This window comes from Prionailurus bengalensis, chromosome C1 (genome assembly GCF_016509475.1).
Source record: "Prionailurus bengalensis isolate Pbe53 chromosome C1, Fcat_Pben_1.1_paternal_pri, whole genome shotgun sequence".
NCBI lineage: Eukaryota > Metazoa > Chordata > Mammalia > Carnivora > Felidae > Prionailurus > Prionailurus bengalensis.
The window spans coordinates 77,290,001-77,310,610 of NC_057345.1; the positions used below are offsets into that span (position 1 = coordinate 77,290,001).

General features: G+C 42.9%; 1 long non-coding RNA gene across 2 annotated transcripts in view; it reads right to left on the reverse strand.

Annotated features, from left to right (window-relative positions):
• Window positions 1–15,025, reverse strand: part of LOC122480758 — a 65,211-nt gene extending 50,186 nt beyond the window's left edge. For both annotated transcript variants that reach the window (XR_006296656.1, XR_006296655.1), the window contains exon 1: window positions 14,865–15,025. This is a non-coding gene — a long non-coding RNA (uncharacterized LOC122480758). The remainder of the gene's footprint in view (window positions 1–14,864) is intronic.
• Window positions 15,026–20,610: the final 5,585 nt, after the last annotated feature.

Below are 20,610 nucleotides of genomic sequence, written 5' to 3' on the forward strand. Positions count from 1 at the left end.
AGAAGCCCCAGGGCGGTGCCGATCTGGGCCCAATCGGAAAGGGCGCCCCAGGAGAGGCTCGCACACCTTCAGTGCGGAGGGTGCGAGGGGAAGGTGAAGGGACGCACTAGGAGAGGACACGGCCGCCGCGCCCAGGCCCAGCCTTAGGACCTTTGAGAGCTCGGGCGAGCGGCAACCTCCAACACCTGGGTCAGCGAACGCCGAGAACTCGGGAGGAGCAGCGGCTCTCCCCTAGGGCGTTTCGTCGGAAATGTCTGGAAATAAGGGAGAGAGGCCGCTTGACGCTGCAGAGGCTCCCCGTCCCCCTCCCACTGGCAGGGCCTCTGCCGCCGGCGTAAGGCCTACCCCGACCATCTCAGCCTTCGCCTGAAGCCAAGGGGAATGAAACCACAGGGTCTCTGGCCCTGCGGCCCGGAGCCGCGTCTGTACTCTCGAGGCGATGTCTTGGGACACAAAGAGGGGCAAGGGCGGGCAGCAAGGGCACAGTCCCCATTTCACCTTTTCCCTGCGCGCCTGCTTCGGTGTTGACCCGCGGCGAGTAGTAACTGGGAACGTGTCTGTGCTCTCAAGTCAGCCTCTCCTGTGCAAAAGGTCGACCTCCAGCCCCGCCAGGGCAGGGTGCGTCCTCAGGCTGACACTTGCTCACGGGGGTCGGACCGGACCTGGGTCCAGGGTCATTTGGCCGCCGCGCTCCGCGCTCGCGGCCAGGTTTGTCAGAAGGCGTCAGAAGGCGCCGGGCTGCGGAACGGCTGAGTCGCGCCTAGCGTCACCCACCGACGGTTCCCGGACTTTGCCCGCGGGTCACGTGTCCCCGAAGCCCCGAACCAGAACTGTTCGCTGACTTTCAGCACTGCGGAGTGGAAGCATCCTAAAGTAGGATTCTGAACGCCCAGAGGGGACAGGATTGCCCCCCTCCGGGATGACCAGCAGGCTTCACGAAACAGCTGTCACGTCCATCGCCGTTTGTGTTGGGATGGGGGAGGGGAATCCTGGAAGAAGGTACCTTAAGTCTGGGCAAAAGGCCATTGAGAGGAAGTGAGTGAGATGGAGGTCTCTAGTGACCACCCGCAACCTGCTCCCAAGGTGAATGGCTCCAAGTGGGTTAAGACATGGACGGGCAGAAGAAGGCTGCTTACAAATCCACTTTTCCTTACCACACTGGTGCCTGGGGTAGTCCTTCCGCCGCACAGTAAAACTCATTTAGCTTCCTTTCTCCCCCTCCTTCCCCCATAGGGAAAACTCAATGTCTTCTCCAGATCTTAACCCAGTTGTTCTGACCTAAAATTAAAACACATCCTTAACGAGTGTTCACAGACAAGGGTGACTGTAGAAATTCTGCCTAGAAATAACGTTCTTTAGACTGAGGCTATTAACTGTAAAAGTTGCTTTTCTGCTATTTCCTTCTGGAACAAGAGGAAAATTCCCAGTAAAAGCCAGGAGTGACAAAGTATTACTAGTATCCTGTTCAGAGTAAGGGAGAACAAAAAAGGTACTTCAATTCCTCCAAATTTTTCATTTTCGGGTAACTTTAAACACCTTGGCATTTTTAAGATCCAGGTGGCATTTTATCAGTAATTTAAAGATTGTTAATTGGCACTAAGTTTTAATAGTTCATTTTGTTTTAACAATCAATTGAGTTTATCTTCTTTAATCAAAACAGGCAATTCCTTAAGCTTATTTTTAAAATCTGAACTTCTTTGCAAACCACCATACTGCTTGCTCCCCTGTCTTGTTAAGGGGTATCTAAAAAAACCAAATACTATGCATATTACAATCATGAGACATTATATGCAAAATAACACTGTATTAAACTACATGTTTTTAAATATCTGAATTAGAGTTTAAGGTTCAATATTTTCTTCTAAGGTGGGAGAGGTTTTTTCATAAAACTGGTTAACAAATAATATTGCTACATACATATATCCAGTAATTTTTCTGGAATTAAGTACATTTTCAGTGAAATAAGCTTGGATTTATTGATGAGGTTGCTTGGTGGCAGTGAGACTTTGGAGGGAAAGAGATGGCATTGTTGCTGCAGTAATTTTCACCCTGAACATAGTATGTCTGTTTTTAAAATTTGCAATGCTTGTCCATATCTGCTATGGATATGCACATGTAGAGGGCCTGTGGTTCTGAAGCAGCAAAGGACTATATGTTGCAAATGGCTCCAATCTAGTGTTTAGGAAAACCTTGGATGCCTGCAGTTCTATGGTTCAGAGCTTCAGCCAACCTGAGCCCCAAAGGTAAGCTCTGCAGTGTCTTCCACTCCCATGTGGACAGCAATATTCCTGGCAGAGATCTGTAGGTTAAACAGGACCCCTGGACACAGGAGAACAGAGTGGGAAATGTCCCACCTATACTTAACAGCCTCGTCCTCCTGGACAAGGGAAGGAGCAAACATCACACATTTATTTCTCCCACATAAAATCAGTCGGTGAGTTTACTTCTTTTCATTTTCTAAAAACAACACAGAAATTCAATGCAAAATGGGTTTCAAACTAAAATATATAGAAATCAGGAAATTCAATTTTTTTAACTGAGTGTAAATCATGTTTCATTCATACACAACACATGCCAGAATTTCCTTGTAGCAAGCAAATTCACTGCAGACTGCAGATCTGCAGTATATCACAATACAATGTGGCAACCACAAGTGTGACTTCCCTTTCTTTCAGTCTTAATTGTAATATTATAGCAAATATGGTTTCAGATCAGGCAAAATGTGATCTACCTATAAATCCTATAAAGTCTACACTTATCTATGTACAACCCAGCCTATAAGATTATGTTTCTAAGATTAAGGGGAAATTTTAAAAGAAAATCTTTTGTTGGTAGCTTTCCCATCTTCTTCTGGCCAGAGACTTAAGTGAGCTATTTTTTCAACTGATCTGTCAGTGTTCCCAAGCCTCACTGGGGCCAGGAAATTAACACAAGTCAGGTCTAAGATGCTAATAGACTTTCTGCTTGGGATCAGCCTGAACACCACATTTCCAATTTTCAAACTAATACCTATACACTCCTGCTGCAGTGAGAGCAGTAGGCATTTGGAGAGAGGAAAAAAAAAATCTGGGGAATACGGGGTTGAAGAGGGTAACATATACAGAAAGGACAGAATCCCCCCCCCCCAACACCCACATTGTCCCAAGGGGGTAAAAATAACAATAAAGAATCAGCTGAACAGTTAACCTAACTGCTCTTAATTTCAATGTTTCAGAGAAACTCCCATCCCAACTTCTCGTTCTCAATTCCTGACTTGTAGAAAACAGGTCTAAACAGCTCTACACCTATTTTCTGGAGAGCCTGAAGGCTGAAGACATTGTTTACATAGATTCAGGCATCTTACAACTAATGTCAGTCCTTTGTGGAACAGGAGGTTCTCTCCCAACTCTGCAAATAAAATAGGACTGAAGATTACTAATTAGGCAGTGGAAACATCTAACAGAGATCCTGGAGAAGTTTCCAAACTTCTAACAGTGTCTACAGAACTAAGAATGTCTGCATTTGAAAAGGGGTGGGCCTCTTGGGTGCTGAGTGTGGAGAATACATGTGTGGGTACAAGTGTGGGGAGGCAGGTCAGGGCCTGATTGTATCTTCAGACTGTAACATAGGTGGGATCAGATTGCTAAGAACACTTCCTAGGGGGTTCCTGGTGGGTCTTGGCTATCTTGAGATAGCTTTTGCATGGCTCTGGAATTTCACTTAAAGGCAGGTACTGTGCTCGGCTCTTCAAGGTCACCCTTTTCTATGAAAGAAGAGAAATCTCCCATGGAGGAAGCCAGCCTTTTAATTTTTTAAGTACAAGAATCATCCCTATCTCCTTATAGGCCTGAAGAGAAATTCAGCAAGGTTGCATTTTCTTACTTTCGGAACACTTACCGAGGGTGCTGCAGTGAAGATGGGCAAATAGCAGGTAAAATAAAGGGAAAGGAATTTGAAAAATAAATTTAAAAAATAAAGGGATAGGAAATATCACTTTAAAACAGAAGTAGAACAAATAAGTATTATTCTAGCCTCTCCTTCTTACCCTGCTCCTTCCCTCCCCTGCCTCATGAAAATAAGCCACCAGAGTCCTCTAGGAGGCTCTAAGTTTCTACTCTTAAACGGCTCCTTTTCCAAGGAGGAACAAGGTCTGTTTTTTGATGTGGGGCCTCAGATGCTCTGTTATTGCAACTTAATTTTGTCATTGCTTCTGTTCAAAGATTATTTGGAATGAATTGTTTCTTTTGTTTACTATCCAACAAACGACCTCTGCTAATCTTATATTTTATCTCCTGAACATATGGAAAAGCTATTTATTCTAGCCAATCACAATAAAGTGAAGAAAACCCCATTTTATGGAAAAATATATATCACTAGTCTGTTGATCATTAAAGATATGATTACCAGTGAAAACCCTCTGAAGGTGGCACATTTATGCTTCTAGGAACAGATGGGGACACGCATTTTCCTTGCAAATACTTTTGAAATTGCTCTACTGGTAGCAGTATAAAAATGATATACAGATGCCAGGGCCGGCATGGCTAGGATGAGTGCACCAGATTTACACAGTAAAGCCTTCACATGCAGGCTGTCAGTTTTGATTGATCTCTACTATACCTCAGGAACTTGTTGACTAGGTAGGGAAACAGTGCAAATAATTCACTGCAGCAAGTCAGATAATTCACACAACCAATCGGTCTGCTTCACTTTCTGGCTGTGACATATGAGCCTTCCCTACAAAGATGCATCATTTTCCAGCTTGAGCAATATTCAGTGTCAGGGAAGAAAAGGTATTAAAGCCACACAAAAGGAGGCGGACTATCATAGGACCAGAAGTTGTTTTAGTGATGGAAACCAGATTCAGCTCAAGTCTAAGTCCTACCAGAGCATTCAGGCCCAATTGTCATTATCATATTGATTAAAAAAAAAAAGTTCATCATAGTGCAATTTTAGGTTTAACGGCAACGGATCGGGAAAGAGCAAAGAATTATCCCACAAAAGCACAACATTCTTACCGCAGGGACGTTTCCCTGTTCCAGTTCGTTGATGGAGTTGATTAAGTTTAAATGAAGCAGACACTGGATAAAAGTAAGGGTATTGACCACTGGGCACTGCGATCCGTGCTTGAAAGGACCTGATACATGCAGAAAAGCAAGATTTGCTAAATGCTCTAATCTTCAATCAAATCTTACATCAATACAGACAAAGTTTGGTAATGAGAGATTCAATGAAGCATGCGGGAGAAAGAATTAATCCTCTTGGTCTAAACTGGCTTCAACTTTGAAGCTTGCTCCGAAGGAAAGACAGTTATCTAAATGCTAAATAAGAAACTTATTGTACTTTTCATGGCATGCTAATCTTTTGTCTATTTCATCTCTATTATGTGTATGCTCGTAGATTGCAGTTGTCATGGTGATTATATCAAGCCACGCTCAGGGAATCGTGGTGAGAAGCCAGGCACGGAGGTGGAAAAGACCCCCACGCAATCCACAGTATGGGGAGGGGGGAAAAAAAAGAGGGAGAGAGAGAAGTAGGCAGGCACCCAATACCGCCTGGGCTCCTTCCCCACCAGGCCCCTGCCTGGCTCTGGTTTGGGCCAATGAGGCTTGGGCCTTTCAGCATCTGCGTGGTCCCCTAAATGAGGCAAGCAGCATTTGGTAACAATGGTGGCCAGGAGGGGATCCTTTCCCTGTAAAGGTTCCCAGCTTTTAGTCTGAAGGTCCTCCCTCTTTTCACCAAGTCCCCTTCCCCCTAAAGGCTGCAACCAGGTAGGTGGAGAAGACAACAGGAGAAGGACAGAGAGAGGCAAAGGCTCAGACCCTTGCAGCCCCACCTGGCAAAGCGGTGCCCAGGGGCAGGAAGGTGAGTGATCAGATCCTGATTGCTGAAGAGGAATGTGTAGGGAGAGAAGCAACCCACAGAGCCCTGGAAGGAGGTGGAAGCTAGATGGTCACTGGGCCCTGGTGACCAAAAGTGACCCTGGGCCCTTTATGTGTTTTACAAAAGTTGCCAAATTAAGATGGGATTATAAGTGCTCCAGTCCTTGTCAGGGCTGAAAGGCTGGGAGCCTCAAATATGCCCCGGCAGTGTTGATGAAAAGCTTAAAAAGTAATAAAAAGGAGAAAAGAGCAGGAAAGTAACATGTATAACTCTTATTAAAGAGAAGAGCCACGGAGAGGTTGTGAACTTGAATCACTGTTTGAACTTTAATTTGTTCATTAACAGGATTTGCCCCTCACTGCGAATGTTATTACTTCCCTTTGCCGCTCAGCAACAACTCTGGGCATAATGAAAGAGTCTGGCAAAAAGTTAAACGCCTGGTAATTAATTCATTTAATTGAAAAAAAAAAGGGGGGGGGAGAGAGAGAGAGGTCCCACTGCAGAAGCAGAAGGCAGAAGGGTTGGAAGAGGGGGCAAGACTGAAAACTGCATGGAGGCCCTCTCCAAGGCTCAATGCCACCCACCAAGGAGGGGATATGTGGTCTCTGATGAGGCTCTTTCAGCAAAATTAATGACAGCAGCACCCTGAATACCCTCTGTCCAATACCACCTGCCCCCGGTTCAAACCCTGCTGGCCAGGGCTTCAGCCAGGAGCTACTGTGGATGATCTGTTAGGGTGGCATGGATACCAAAAATACCATTATATAAAATACCAAATAGCATATATTCAAAAAACACCTCTCATTAAAAAGTGGAGAAATACATTTTGCTTTCTCTCCTTCCTTCCTTTCCAACAAGTTTCTTTTGTGGTCTTCAGTTTCCAAGATGGAGTGAAAAGGAGTATCAGAAGCTGGGTATAATCCTCATGTTTGCATCTTAGTATTAATCAGCCTTATTTCCACCCCCACCCCAACAGATAATTTAAATAAACTCAAGGGATGAGAAATGAAATACACTCCTTGCCCCTGCTCAGAAGCAACAGGACTAAGCCAGCTTGCTTTGCCTCTAACCTCACAGGCCTGCCTTTTCCTTTGTCATTTATCCCCTTTCTATGTTTGTCAACCACTGTGCACAATCCCCTTGGCATGTGCATCCTCCTTCCAAGGGAAGCAATACTTGGCTACAGTTAACTACCGGGACACCCCAGACACCTCAGAGCTATTAGCACCATGTTGCCCTTGCCCCCAGATGGGAGAACAGTGAAATTCAGGAAATCAATGGTAGGTCAGTTATCCTTTCCTGCTTAATATGTTTAAGGCCTACCACCGAAAAGTAATAGGTAGTTGCAATTTCCTCACATTTTAAAAACTGGTGTCCATATAATCAATGCAACTTTCTTTAGAAAAACAATTCTCTACCATTTATTCTCCCATTACAAAACTACAATGGGCAGAAAAAAGAGAGAGGTGAGGAGAAAATGAGAGACAATATAAATAAATCCCCTTGTATCCAAAACTGTTTCCTAGGTTTGTATTTTTAATTAAATCACTTCCAAACCAAAGGGAAAGGACAGCATTTTCTCATCCAAATCACAATGTCACCAAAGTCATCAAAATTATCATTTTGCTACCTCACCGTTTAACCCAATGTGACTACAATCCTAACCTCAAACTCTACACTGCTACAAATGACCTGTACTTATGTCTTCCTGGAAACCAACGAAAGGCACAAACTCATTTTCATTAACAAGGAGAAAGGAACAAAAATTTTTAAAGGGCTATTTTTTAAGCAAAAGCAAGTTCTAGGACTTACTTAGCATTAAAGTTACTTCCCACCTTTTATAGTCCCTGAACATCAAGTTCTATTTTCCAAAGTTGTGGGTCTATACCAATTTTATTCTGGACAAGTGACACTATTAGGAGTCTACACACAAAACAAAACACAAAGGTTCCCTAACTCCACACTGTTTAGTCTTTAGCTCTGTCTATAAAAAAAAACTTTAGAGAGACCAGGTCAACCAGGTCTGGTAACCCTTCCACTATCCTAATCTATACACCTGTCACCTTACATGTGCAAAGTGAGTTTCTTCCTTTTTCCAAAACAGCTTTCAGAGTGCCTTGATATTAACTACCATAAACCCTCACATTACTGGAAAGCCCTGAATAGCTCTGATAGCCTGTAACAGCCCTACCTCCTTAAATTGCCCTTTAAGCCTCCTCACCACTCTCCCTAACTGGACATTTCTGGTTTGTTTTCCACTACTAGTTTACACAAGGCAAGACAGCTCTTCAGACAGCCCTCCCATTGTCCTCTCAAAACACCACATGGATTATCTTCATTTCATTGAACACCTGTGAGGTGGCAGGCACCATGTTAGGCATTACAAACATTATCTTATTTAACCCCTTCAACTTAAGGAGATACGATTACACCCATTTTCAGGTTGTAGAAACTGAGACTAAAGAAGTTAAGATACTTGTCCAACCAAAATCTCACCGCAGAGACAGGATGCTTATGCTTATATATCTGGCTCAAAAGCTGGTTTACTTTCCACTCTGGCATACTCCCACCCCTGCTATACTGTGCGTTCTGATCACTACTTCTCCCGGCCATCCGCAATGCCTTCTCAACTCCACCATATATATCTGAATCCCACCCAGCCTGTAAATCCCAAAGATAATTCCCACCTCTATCTTGAAATCTTTCACCATTCATCCTAGTCCTTGGCAGACTGCTGAACTCTTCATTATCTGCAACACTTATATGGCATGCCTATTCTCTGCCCTGCACCGTCTTGTCAGTTTTCTTTTACTCAGTCCCTTCCAACCACATTGTAAGCTCCTTGAAAATGGAAATTCCTTTGTATTTCTTTCTCACTCCCCAGAGCCTAAAAATACAGCTCCCATTTGCTGAGCACACAGCAACAATCCTAAACAATCAGGTACAACATCCTAAAAAGCAGATACTATTATTGTCATTTTGCAGATAAAGAAAACAAGGCTCGCGGCGATTAAGAAACTTGCCCAAACCACTCAGCAAGTAACAGATGTGATATTCAAACACAGACTACCTGAAACCAGTCAAATGCTGCAATATACAACACTGGCTCAAATACACTGTGCCTCACAGAATGTGAATTCATGAAGTATCACTGTGTGGAAGATATTCAACAAACTTCCAGAAAACCTCCCTTTAACCAATGACTTCAGACAAGGGGCACTGTTTTTACTCTTTAGTAGGGTAGATTCTGAAACTCGACAGAAGGAAAGATGAGTGCATACTGCCCCATAACATCCCAGACTTCTCCTTCTATTCTCCCCTCCTGTCTTGGAGCCATGCCCCCTGTTGGTGGGAGCTGATGATGCTGTCTTATCTGTGTCTGTACTTGTGTTTCTGTGAGCTGGAGCCGCTGCTGGGGAAAGAAAAAGAGCCTCTGTAACTTTTAAATACACAGAGGAAAGTACAAAAAAATAAAAGATACAAGTGTTCATTTTTTTTTAAGCCTGCAAGGGGTTGGGGGGAGGTTGTGCTATCTCTGCAGCAAAAATGGGTTGCTCCTGTGGGAGGAATAACAATTGCAAAAAAATGTTCACAGCTGACCAATTACACCAATATATGGAACTTCAATCAGCTTCTGTCCTCCCGTAAGATATGAAGATGGCAATGGGAATTAATGAAATGTCTAAGAAAAGAAGAACTTCTGAGAGTACAAAAAACAAGGCCTGGAAGTCTGGCTACTTTTCCCCCCACATGGAGAGCGTGTCTTCAGTGCCAATGCTGAAGATCTGGACTTGATAGTATTAAGCAAGCTGGCAGGTTTCTTTACAACTAACAGCCCTTCAGGAAGCTTTTTATTTTTATTTTTTTAAAATCTCTTGCAATGGCAACAGAGTACTACTTCTTATGAACTTGAGAAAGGAGAAATAATGACTACATTATCCACCTGTCTCTAGTATCCATGCTAAAACCACTCTATTCTCCCAAGTTCCCAAAGGTAAGTTTCCATCTTCATTTATATTTTGGTTTAAATATGTGTATAGCTCAAGAGTTACAACCCTTACCTTTACCTACAAAACCTGTGCAGTGGCACACAAAATCCTGCACTTGCACAGTATTTAATAAACCAAGTGCTTCCATTTACTTTGTCTCAGATTAGGATCAAAACTACTTTTTGAAGTAGATCCATGGGGTACCACTATGATTGATATACATTTTGCCTAAAAGGAAACCAAAATTTGCTCCAAGTAACACAATTGGTACATGGTAAACCTGGTCTCCACTCCTGGTCCAGTTTTCTTTCTACCACATGATACTTCCCAATTTTCAGGGCAATTTCTCACCTTTCCTATATTCTGGATCCACATGTGAACTTTGTAAATCTACCACCAGGACCCTATTAATAAAGAGATGGGCTTTAAACTACTAAGAGCCTCCTCACCCCAATCCTATAGACAAAATTTAATATTTTGACTCAAAGTAAGAAACATTTGGATGTTTATTAAGTCTATAGAAGATGAATAGACATAATGGTTAGGCTAGCCATTTCAAAAGAAAGGCTAACATTACGTCACTTATTTTTCCACCACTGTCATATCTATTGAGGATTTCCTGGGTACCTAATATTCCCTTGTACTTATAATGTAAAATTTAGGAGTTGTTTAGTCTACCTAATGGACAAACCAGGTCTACGCAGAAAAGAACTGGATCTGTCTACCTTGTTCACTGACCTTTAAGTTGGGTATGTAGCCCTGGTATCCAGGACCTAGCAGGTCCCCTTCCCTAATTTCTGGGCAATATCCAAGCTCATCAAAGCAGACAGGACTCAAATTTCCAAACCTTATAAACGATTGAAATAAGGTCATTCTTTTCGTCTCAGCTCAAACTTGGTTAGTCTCCATATCCAATCTAACTCTTGGGTGAAAGAGAAGAACACATTTGTTGCTTTGGGACTGTTGCCCTATTTCTTTATCTGCTGGCTGACCTTCCCTATGTAAGTGCACCAGCATTTGCAACATTCAGTTTAAGCTGGAAGGCTCTTTCATCTTTGTCCCCTGGCCTTGATCTCTCATCATTATGGTCTGAATCCCTGCTAATCACTAATGATCCCGTGGCCCTTTATATAATACTAAGGTATTAGACCTGAACTCTTAGAAAAATTCCTACTCAGCTAATTACATTCTTTCTGCTTTTCTTGGTACTCCATACAGTCTCAGCTGGAGTTGAATCTCAACTATTCCCTCAGATTTTAAATTGTTTGCTAGTGGTTTTTGGAAAGGAATTATAAACTCTTCCCTCAAATAAATTCAACTAATTATGATTCAAAAGTCCCATGACCTACCTCTTTCTCTTTTCGTAGTCTTTCTATTCCCTCTCTCATATTCTGGTCTTGAATATAAGAGTTTAACTTCACTGGGTGAGGAGTTTCATGATTCTATATTTTGATAGTATATTGTTAACTTAAAGCAGTACACAATGGTTCTACTACATATCTACTTTGGGGTCTGTATTCACAACCAACTACTAAAAATGACAAACGTTTCAACCCACAGGTTACATTTAACCTACAGTCTAAGGATCACTGAATTTTTTGGTAATGGTGAATGCCTTGCTCACAAAATAGAATACAGGTGAAATTTGGTTTCTTAACTGAGTATGATTCTTTTATATTTCAAGGAATGTGAGCACCAATTCTATAGAACTATATATGGCAATCCTGAATTTAGCCCATGACATCTTGAATTTTTCCTATCCATTTCCATATTCTAGAACTTAACAGCTTTTGTAATCATAGCAGCAAAACTGAACTCTCATAAAATCCAGATCAACCAAATTCTTGACAACATAACTTTCTGAGCATGTCTCTGTACTGTATACCATTGTACTATACATGTATATGACTGTTAAATTAATAATTCATTGACAATCAAAGAGAATGTACAGCTCCAAATGAGCACTTTTCTTAAAGCTGTCCCTTGGCAGCTACTTTTATTCCAATGGTGCTGCCATTATCCAAACTATGTTTGTATAATGACTTTAGAACTAGTTTAAAAGCTACTAAAGAAAGCCATCTAATTGTCCTTCTGATTGTTTTGATCCCAAATTATACTATCCTGACTTGATCAGTCTCCCTACTCTTCAGGACACTGAAAGTCTACAAAAGAAGACGACTTACCACTGCCTAGGCTTTTTAACAAGATGTGCTGTGAGTTTTGAAAACAGTGCCTAATGAAGAGCTCCAAAACAGGTTTGATCAATGGCAGCAATGAACGCATCATTGCAAACTTCCAGGATGACTAGCTGGATAAAGACACACTAAAATATATGTGCAAGTCCTGGTATTGTCTACATCAGTTTATAGTCATATCCTGGTTACACAGTTTCAGCTCTACAGCACACATTTAGAGTAGAGATAAAATTATTCTTAACATCTTCTATTACTGTACTTCACAAAATTTGACATTCTTTAGGTGCATCTTATATATTTCACACAGAAATGTCTTGATATTCAAGAATATAGGCATTGTTCTGAATTATCTGAAGCATTATCCACAAAAACATTCAAACTATAAATAATCGGGATAGACATATTGGGTATGTTTTTTCTATTTCTATTAAACCAATGAAAATGAGTTTTAACCAGGTGTATTTGTGACTACCTGGGATGTGTTTGTTTGCTTGACTTAACTGTAGGCCATTCTTATTTCAGATTGGGAGAGAAAGGAGTATGTGGCTTTGATTTTAACTAAAAATATCATGCCTTTACCCACACAAAACCAGATACTCCAGTATACCATATGAGGAACAAGACATTTTTAGGAAAACTTGACATTCTAAAATAATTAAAAGAATGTCATAAGCCCATTCAATCACGCAAGCCCTTTAAACATTGTTTTTAAAGCCTTAAGGAGGGGGAAAAAAAACAAACAAACACATGCCACTGGGTAGGGACAGGGCACTTACTAGCTGGAGAAAACTTCCTGACCTGCAATTTTTCTTTCCTTGACTTACTACTTGAGAGTAATCAATCCAATTTCTCATTTGTATACATGAAAAGCCACAGTTTTTAACTCTTTCATAATAATATTCCTCAAATTTCCTGGAGCCAGGAGAAGATACAGGTATTCTAGTTACACTTCAATTATTTATTAGCTGCTTATGGGGATCATGTTCAATGGCAAAGTGAAACAGAGGACCTATAACAGATAATGAATAAATACTTATTGAATTAATGAATGGAGGAAAAGAAAATCATACCTTGAGTCAACACATGCGGAATCCATGGTAAAAGTGACTCCTACAGAATTTGGTCCGTGTAAATACAGTTTGTATTATATAGTATCAAGCCTAAAGTATTTGCTTAGATTTGGATGACTTCAGATGTCAGAATTCATTCATCAGGGCCCTCGCAATAGTTTTGAACTTCATTCATCAGGGCCCTCGCAATAGTTTTGAACTTAATCCCTTGTTTTAAGTGACTCCTGATAAAATCAGTCTTTAATACCCAAGAGTAATACCTAAGTAGTCATTAAGACTGGAGCTTTACACAATATTTACCTGAATTCCATACCTGAGATAAACTGTATGTTTCACATACCCAGCACTTGTATAAAAGCATATGGGTCTCTCATTTAAGCTACCAGATGATTTTCTTGCACAACTAGTTTCCTCACTTTTCCAATTATTCCAGTTTTAGAAGATGTTTGGTTTCATAAATAGCGCCTTCTCCCTGACTTACTGTGGACTATTTGGTAGGACACATAACATCTCTGTTCCTCGGCATATATGATAGAACAGCAAGAAGATAAAACCCTCCTCCTTCCTGGGGGACTTTTGTGAGTATATTGATAAATACCTACAAAATGGTAAATGTTACTACCTCTTTCAGCATTTTGAAAGATGTCAACCAAACACAAAATATTTTTGGTGTGTGAATTAAAATGCCTCTTCCTGATGGTCTCAGATGTTTCCTTGTAAGATAGCGTGTCAAGAACTGGCTTACATATTATCCGTCCTCCAGAACGCACTGACATCACACTTCATAATAGCTTGGTATGGTGATTGCTGTCAAAATCGCCTGCATGGAAACATCCGTGCCCTAGACTGACATAACGTATTAGCGTGACAGAGGACTAAACAACTAAGAGCACCGCGCGAAGCCCCGACTTTGAGCACTTGGGACAGAGGGGTTGGTTATGTGTGAGCTGAAGGGCCTCAACCCTGCTTACGATTCAACTTAGGAAGAGAATAAAAGTTGCCTGGAGGTCTCGTGGGCGAGGCGGGGAGACCAGAAAGGCAAGTGCCTGCGACAGGAATAGGAAAAACTTTTTTTTTTTTTTTTTTCAAATTCGAATCCCATCTAGGGCTAGGCCTTTGCGTCCCCCTTCTCCATGACCGCCAGGCGACGGCACACACTTTGCTGGGAAATAAAAACGAAACGAGGGTCTGGGGGTGCGATCGGCTCCACACCTCTCGGGTGAGGGGTGGGCAGGGTCTGGCACCTAACCTTTCTGGCCGGCGCTCTCACCGCATCCCCCAGCGAGCGACTCGCCGGCCCCGCGACCTCGGGCACGGGCGACCCCCACGCGGGCTCGCGTTGCCAACCGCCCGACCCGCGCTCTCCTCGCCCTCCCCTGGGGTTTGCGGTGGGCAAGACTCCCCGCGAGCCTGCGTCTGTCACGAGCCCTCTTCCCCAACTGCGCCGTGAAAAGCAGAGCTACGGACTCTAAACTGCACACAAAGCCCCCAACCGGGCCGCGGCGACTCCACGCTTCGCTAGTCCGGCTCCGGGAGCTAAGAGCCTCGCCCCGCGAAAGCACCTCTACCTCCCTCCCCCCACCCACCCCCTGGGGAAGCCCCGCTGAGGGGCAGCAGCGAGCCGGAGGTGAGCCCCTCCGCACGTGAGCACCCCCGCCCCCAGCAGGGCCCTCTGCCCGGCGGACGCTCTCACCTCTAATGAACAGGCGGTGCCGCCTGCGGGAGGAAGAGAGCGAGTGGGGAATACTCACACTGGGTCGGGCCGCGCAGGGACTTCGTCGGGAAGGACCCGCGAGCTGGGGAGCGGAGCCCCAGCCGGTTGCGGCCGCGCCGCCTCCTCACAAGGGAGGCCTCTACCGTCCGGCCGCGGACCTGCAGCTGCCTCGCGCGCACGCGCGCGCGCGCGCCACAGCCGGCCCCGCCCCACCCCGCCGGCCCCGCCGGCCCCGCCCCGCTGGCCTCCTTTTCCGCCACTGGCTCCCACCCCTCCTCTCCGTCAGCTGGTGCAATCGGCGCTCTCCTGGAGACGTACGCGAAGCGACATGGAAAGCCTTCCACCAAAATGAGCTGTGATATCCTTTTGATGGCTATAATTTATTCCAAATCGTCCCTGGACTGAAACGATCAATTAGCAGCCCGAAACGCACTGTGAAGTAAATTGTCACACTCTCTATTACAGGATGGTTATCATATATTTATAAGGTGTGTTTTCTGCAATCAGAACCAACAAGGTGTTGAGCGATCAGTCATAAACGCACTTCTTCAAAAAGCTGGAGAGAAGCTCTAGCATTGTATGGCAGAGGAAGAAAAGTCTTATGACAGTTATTAACTCTCCCACCCTCTGCCCACGGTGATGTTTCCTCTTGGCATCTGGGAAGTGCAGTGAGGCTAGAACTCTGCACCAACTCTCCAGGCCACTCGTGTGACCCCGAGAGAAGGGTCCCTGTGAACAACAGAGGCTCAAAGCCCCAAGAGGAGTGGTTACCTTGCTATGTAAATAGAGATCAGGCATAAGAATCCTCACTCTTTCTCTCTGGCCTTCCTCCCACCCAGGAGAATAATATCTTATTCTTCCCTTCTTAAACTTCTGGCAGAATGGTTGCATTCTACACTTAATCTTAAGTGCCTTGTCTTCCTCAGGTCTCAGGTTGTTGCCTTCTTCTCTCTGATATTCAGGTGTTATGTACTGTAGAGATTATGCCATGGTGATATAAAGTTTACCTACAGAGAGAACTCTGCATTCTGAATTGGAATCTGCCACAACGCACAAACTCTGAGAAAGTCATTCAAAATTCTCATTCAGTCTGGTAGACAGTCTTGACTGGACCAAACTATGGAGACATGGTTATTTTGCCCTTACAGTCATCTTTAATGACTACACATGGATATACATCCAGAACTTCTGAGTTTCCTGTAACAAGCTATCACATTATCATCCATCAACCACCTTTCAATCATTTTTTTAATGTTTATTTATTTTTGAGAGAGACAGAGACAGAGCATGATCAGGGGAGGGGCAGAGAGAGAGGGAGACACAGAACTGGAAGCAGGCTCCAGGCTCTGAGTTGTCAGCACAGAGCCCCACATCGGGCTCAAACTCACAAACTGCGAGATCATGACCTGAGCTGAAGTCGGAGGATTAACCAACTGAGGCCCCCCAGGTGCTCCTCAATCATTTTTTAGAAGGATTCTGGTTTGTATCCAATTAATATTCCTTTTGCCTGAAAAACAACTCTAAAGCCCAGCCTATTGATTTTTGTGAGAAAAGTTTAGCTGCCAGGAGCATGCCTCTATGGGCAATAAAGTGACATTTGTGAAGAGTGAGTCACAAGGTGGGGTAAGATCCAGAGTTTATACCACATTCTTCTTAGGTTAACTGCCCCCATGATTTCTGAATGGCCAGGCTTGCTGCAATGCTAACCTCTTAAAAATGGACAGAAAGGAAAACTGGTTGGGCATTTGAGTTGTAAAGGCAACTGTTGCCATTGGGCATCCTCCAGCTTAAATGGAACACGATGCCCCTCTTTTAGGAAGCACAGGAACCAGGGAGCCTTGCCTCATTTGAGTGAGTGAACAGCATAGTAAAGAGCCAGACCCAGCACTTCCACCTTATAGTTTCTAAAGTCATTGACTTAATTTGCATTTAACAGCTAGTAGCTAATATTGAGCATTTACTCTATGCCAGGCATTGTGCTTTAAATTTTATGCATTATCTTATTTTATCCTATGAACAAACTTATGGGGGGAAGGTTCCTCATTTTGCAATAAGAAAATGAGATTTGGCAAAACTAAGTAACTTCTCCAAGAGCAAACTCCTAGTGAGTGATGATCTCAAATCCAGGCCTGTCTCCAATGCCCATGCTCTTTACCCCAATAATATAATACCTCAAAATTTTAAGATTTTGACTTAGGATTTTCCACCAAAAAGATTCTAGTGGAGCTGATGACACAATGAAAGTGGTGAATTCTGGGAGAAGAAGGAAAGAACAGCTGCCTGCAGAGGAAAGACACAATAGATACATATACCCTTACTGGGTAGGTTACCCCTTTTCTGTTCTACCCTTCCTACATCCCATGGCTTCTTTTTCAGAGTTATCACCTGCCATCTGGTGTCTAGCCAAAGAGACCTTACCCAAGGTCAGTGATGACTGCTAGGCTTGGGGTGGGGGGTTGGGTGGGTAGAGTGGATGAGCAGACCCCAGAGAAATCACAGCACCCTGGGGAGGAGACTTAAGTGAGAGGCCAGTGTTGGCCAGAGGCCCTTGTCCCAGGCCCCCAGCTCTGAGAATGAAATGTTGCTTCCTAATGGACTTTAAATTACCAACATCGCTAAACTCTCCCTTAATAGACTTGTAAAGATCTGCTTGCTACCTTTTTCCCCCTTCATGTAGAATTTGTAATCAAGAGCCCAATTTTGTCATTTGGAAATACTAATTATCTAATCACGCCATGCTGCATAACGTACTTGTCTGCCCAATTAGCTAGGACAATTATTAAAATTCAGAGGCCTAATTATGTCTCAATTTAATGCTGGCAAACTTGCATACAGAGCAGTAATTAAAATCCTCTCTTTCCCTCTGCCTTTAGGGCAGGGGATGATTAGGCCCTGTCAGGGGGTGTACTGAACTAAACCAGTGAAGCGTATTGTGCAACATGACCCTGCATTGTTAAGTGTGTCAACATATTAACCTGAATTCCCTTCAGCCCCCACATAATCACATTTGGTAGAGGAATAAAGGAGCTAAAACATGAAGCATTTTATTAAAAAAACATAAATTCTTTTTAATTAATGCTATGAGAGTTCTGATGAATTTCATGCTTCCAAGTGCTGGAAGACATAAGACTGGTACATCTAATTACTGGCAAATTTGCTCTTGTTAAAACTACTTTTTTTTACTCATTTAAAGAAAATGCTTTTTTTTTTTTTTTTGGTGGTGTAATATAAAAAGAAGAAGAAAAGCCTAGCTACTTGGCTTCCAGTAATACAGTAGATTACCAGTTTTGTTTGATGATAGAACACAAGTGAATGTTGACTTCTAAAAGAATCAAATCCAAGACTGGAGGCATTAAGAAAAAAAGGGGGGGGGCTAGAATTTAATACTTGAAAGATGTTAATACAAGTGAAACATTAAAAATCATAATATTGAAACAAATTCAAAATATTTACCTTTTGAGCTCATAAGTTTGATGTCTGAAATAAAACCAGCATGAGGAGACCAGAGCAGAGCACAAGTTCTCGTTGCTTCCGAAGTCCATCAACATGCAGGAACCCAGACAGTGTGTGTTTACTCTCCTGGCATCTCAGTCCTTTTCTCTATGAACTAAGGAGAGCCACCAAACCCAGTAAAACTTCGGAGCTGTCTTCTAAACTCTGGGTTTCACTAACAATGGAATATGTGATAGATTTTTCATGTATTCAACTAAAAAAGGAAAGCATTCTGTCTAGACCCAAAATGAATTATTCTGGAGAAAGGACTTCTTTCGGTTGCTTCTAAACTTCTTGCTGCATAGATAGTTTCCAGAGACACACAAATACACACACACACACACACACACACACACACACACACAGAGTCACTTATTTGGATGAGCTTCCTCTCAATTGATCTCATTTTGAATCTCATGCCAACCTTGTGACACAGTAGGCAAGGCAAGCCTGTCTCCATTTTATTAATGTGGGGCAGTTAAGATATTTATTGAAGCTGACCACCGTACCCCCCACTTCCTAATTATGGGCAGGGCAAGTTGAACTCAGTTCTGCTTGCCCGCACTGAATCTGACAGAGTATCTGTGAATGAGACCCCAATGAAGGATGCTTGGTTTAGTAAAATACCTCAAGTTGAGATCAAAATATAGATAATGTTATAAATAATGACAGAACAAGGGAGCCTATATATCAACATTGGAGGTCCTTCTTTCTGTCCTTCAGTCAATACTTACTTGCAACATGTTTAGTCATATCGGTTTATATTTGGTGACTTTGGCCCATGTATGGCCTCTTTTAAGTTTTTACATTCTCCGAGATACATATGATTACATCGAGTTGGTGGTAGTAAAAGTACAGTTCCTTCCTCCTACTCTTACGCTGGGTACATCATGGGATAGAAGATGGTGTTTAGGGACCACTCTGGCTGGTACAGCCCCTCTTACTAACAAAGACAGTGACTACAGGTAGTCTCGGCAGGAGATGGTCGGCTGGAGCTACGACAGGCCCTTAGGCGCTTGTGCTATAAAACCAGGCGGTAGCCCCTCCCCCAAGCCTCCCACAGAGTGTGCCCCGTGTCTTGAAAATGGCCTTGCTCTGAGTCTCTTTGGATGGCAAACTGAAGTGCAAATCTGTGTTCTGACTTGTTCCTGTGGCTGTCAGCATGTTTTCCTCTTGTCAGCAGCAATTGACTGGTCAGGCTCACCCCTGTACAGCAATTGTAACAGCTCATTGACAGGCTAGTGACCCAGCTGGACCTGATAATGGAAAACTATTGATTTTTGTAGGCTCCACGAATCTAAAATGAACGACCGATGTAATGTCATCAATTGTCTCGGACTCTGATAACCCAAGGGAAAAAGTTTCAGGGATTGCTTGTATTGCCTGACAATAGTGTTTCAAAATCTCCCTAGGTATATGTAAGAAGAAACCCATTTCCTGTGTGTTTTCCTTAAATGACCCCAATTAGGCAAGGCTTCAATTCCTACCCTTGCATGTTAAATAAAGTGGGACTTAGCACTGCCAATTGGCCAAACTGGAACTTGATATACCATTTAGACAAGATACTTGAGGAGAGGCACTTTAGAAAGGAAATGTTCAAAATGTTTATTGTAAAACAAACTCACAGAAAAGAAAAAAAAAAAGGTTGGGATTAAACCAAAATATACCGGCTCTCAAAGATCTTTATATATGAAATTAGGATAGAACGATTAGGCTGTCTCTGCTGACCTGAGTTGATTTATTTGGTAGAAAGAAAGGCTTGAAGACGATGCAGACATGCCTTGGGTGTGTGTTGAGGGAAATCACTATTTCATTTTGTTTTTCAAACCCTTTTCTTAGTTGATTATTTCAAAATACTCAAGCATTGCTCAGTGTATTCTTCAGAAACAAGAGCTGTTTCTTTTTGAGCTAAATTAGCAGTACGTTAGATCTAATTTTTCCCACTAGACAAATCCAGAGAACTCTGTGCTGAGTTATGGATAGAATGTCTGATAATGGTTTCTGCTGAAGGGAACTTCCTTAAAAAAAAAAAAAAAAAAAAAAAAGAAGGCAGGTTATTGATCTTGGCTGCCAACTCAATACATTTAGTTCACAATTCACTTGTAGTGAGAACATAATCATCTTATGGAACTGATCAGATTCAGACATTCTTAGAATACGGTTCTGAGAGCTGGTTGAAAAATCATACAGCACAGAGGTAACAGGGGTGCTTCCTCAGCCATTTGCTCACAGGGGGCTAGAGAGAGAGCCTCAGTGAGGAGCTGGAAAGAACAGACCCCAGAGGTGACAAG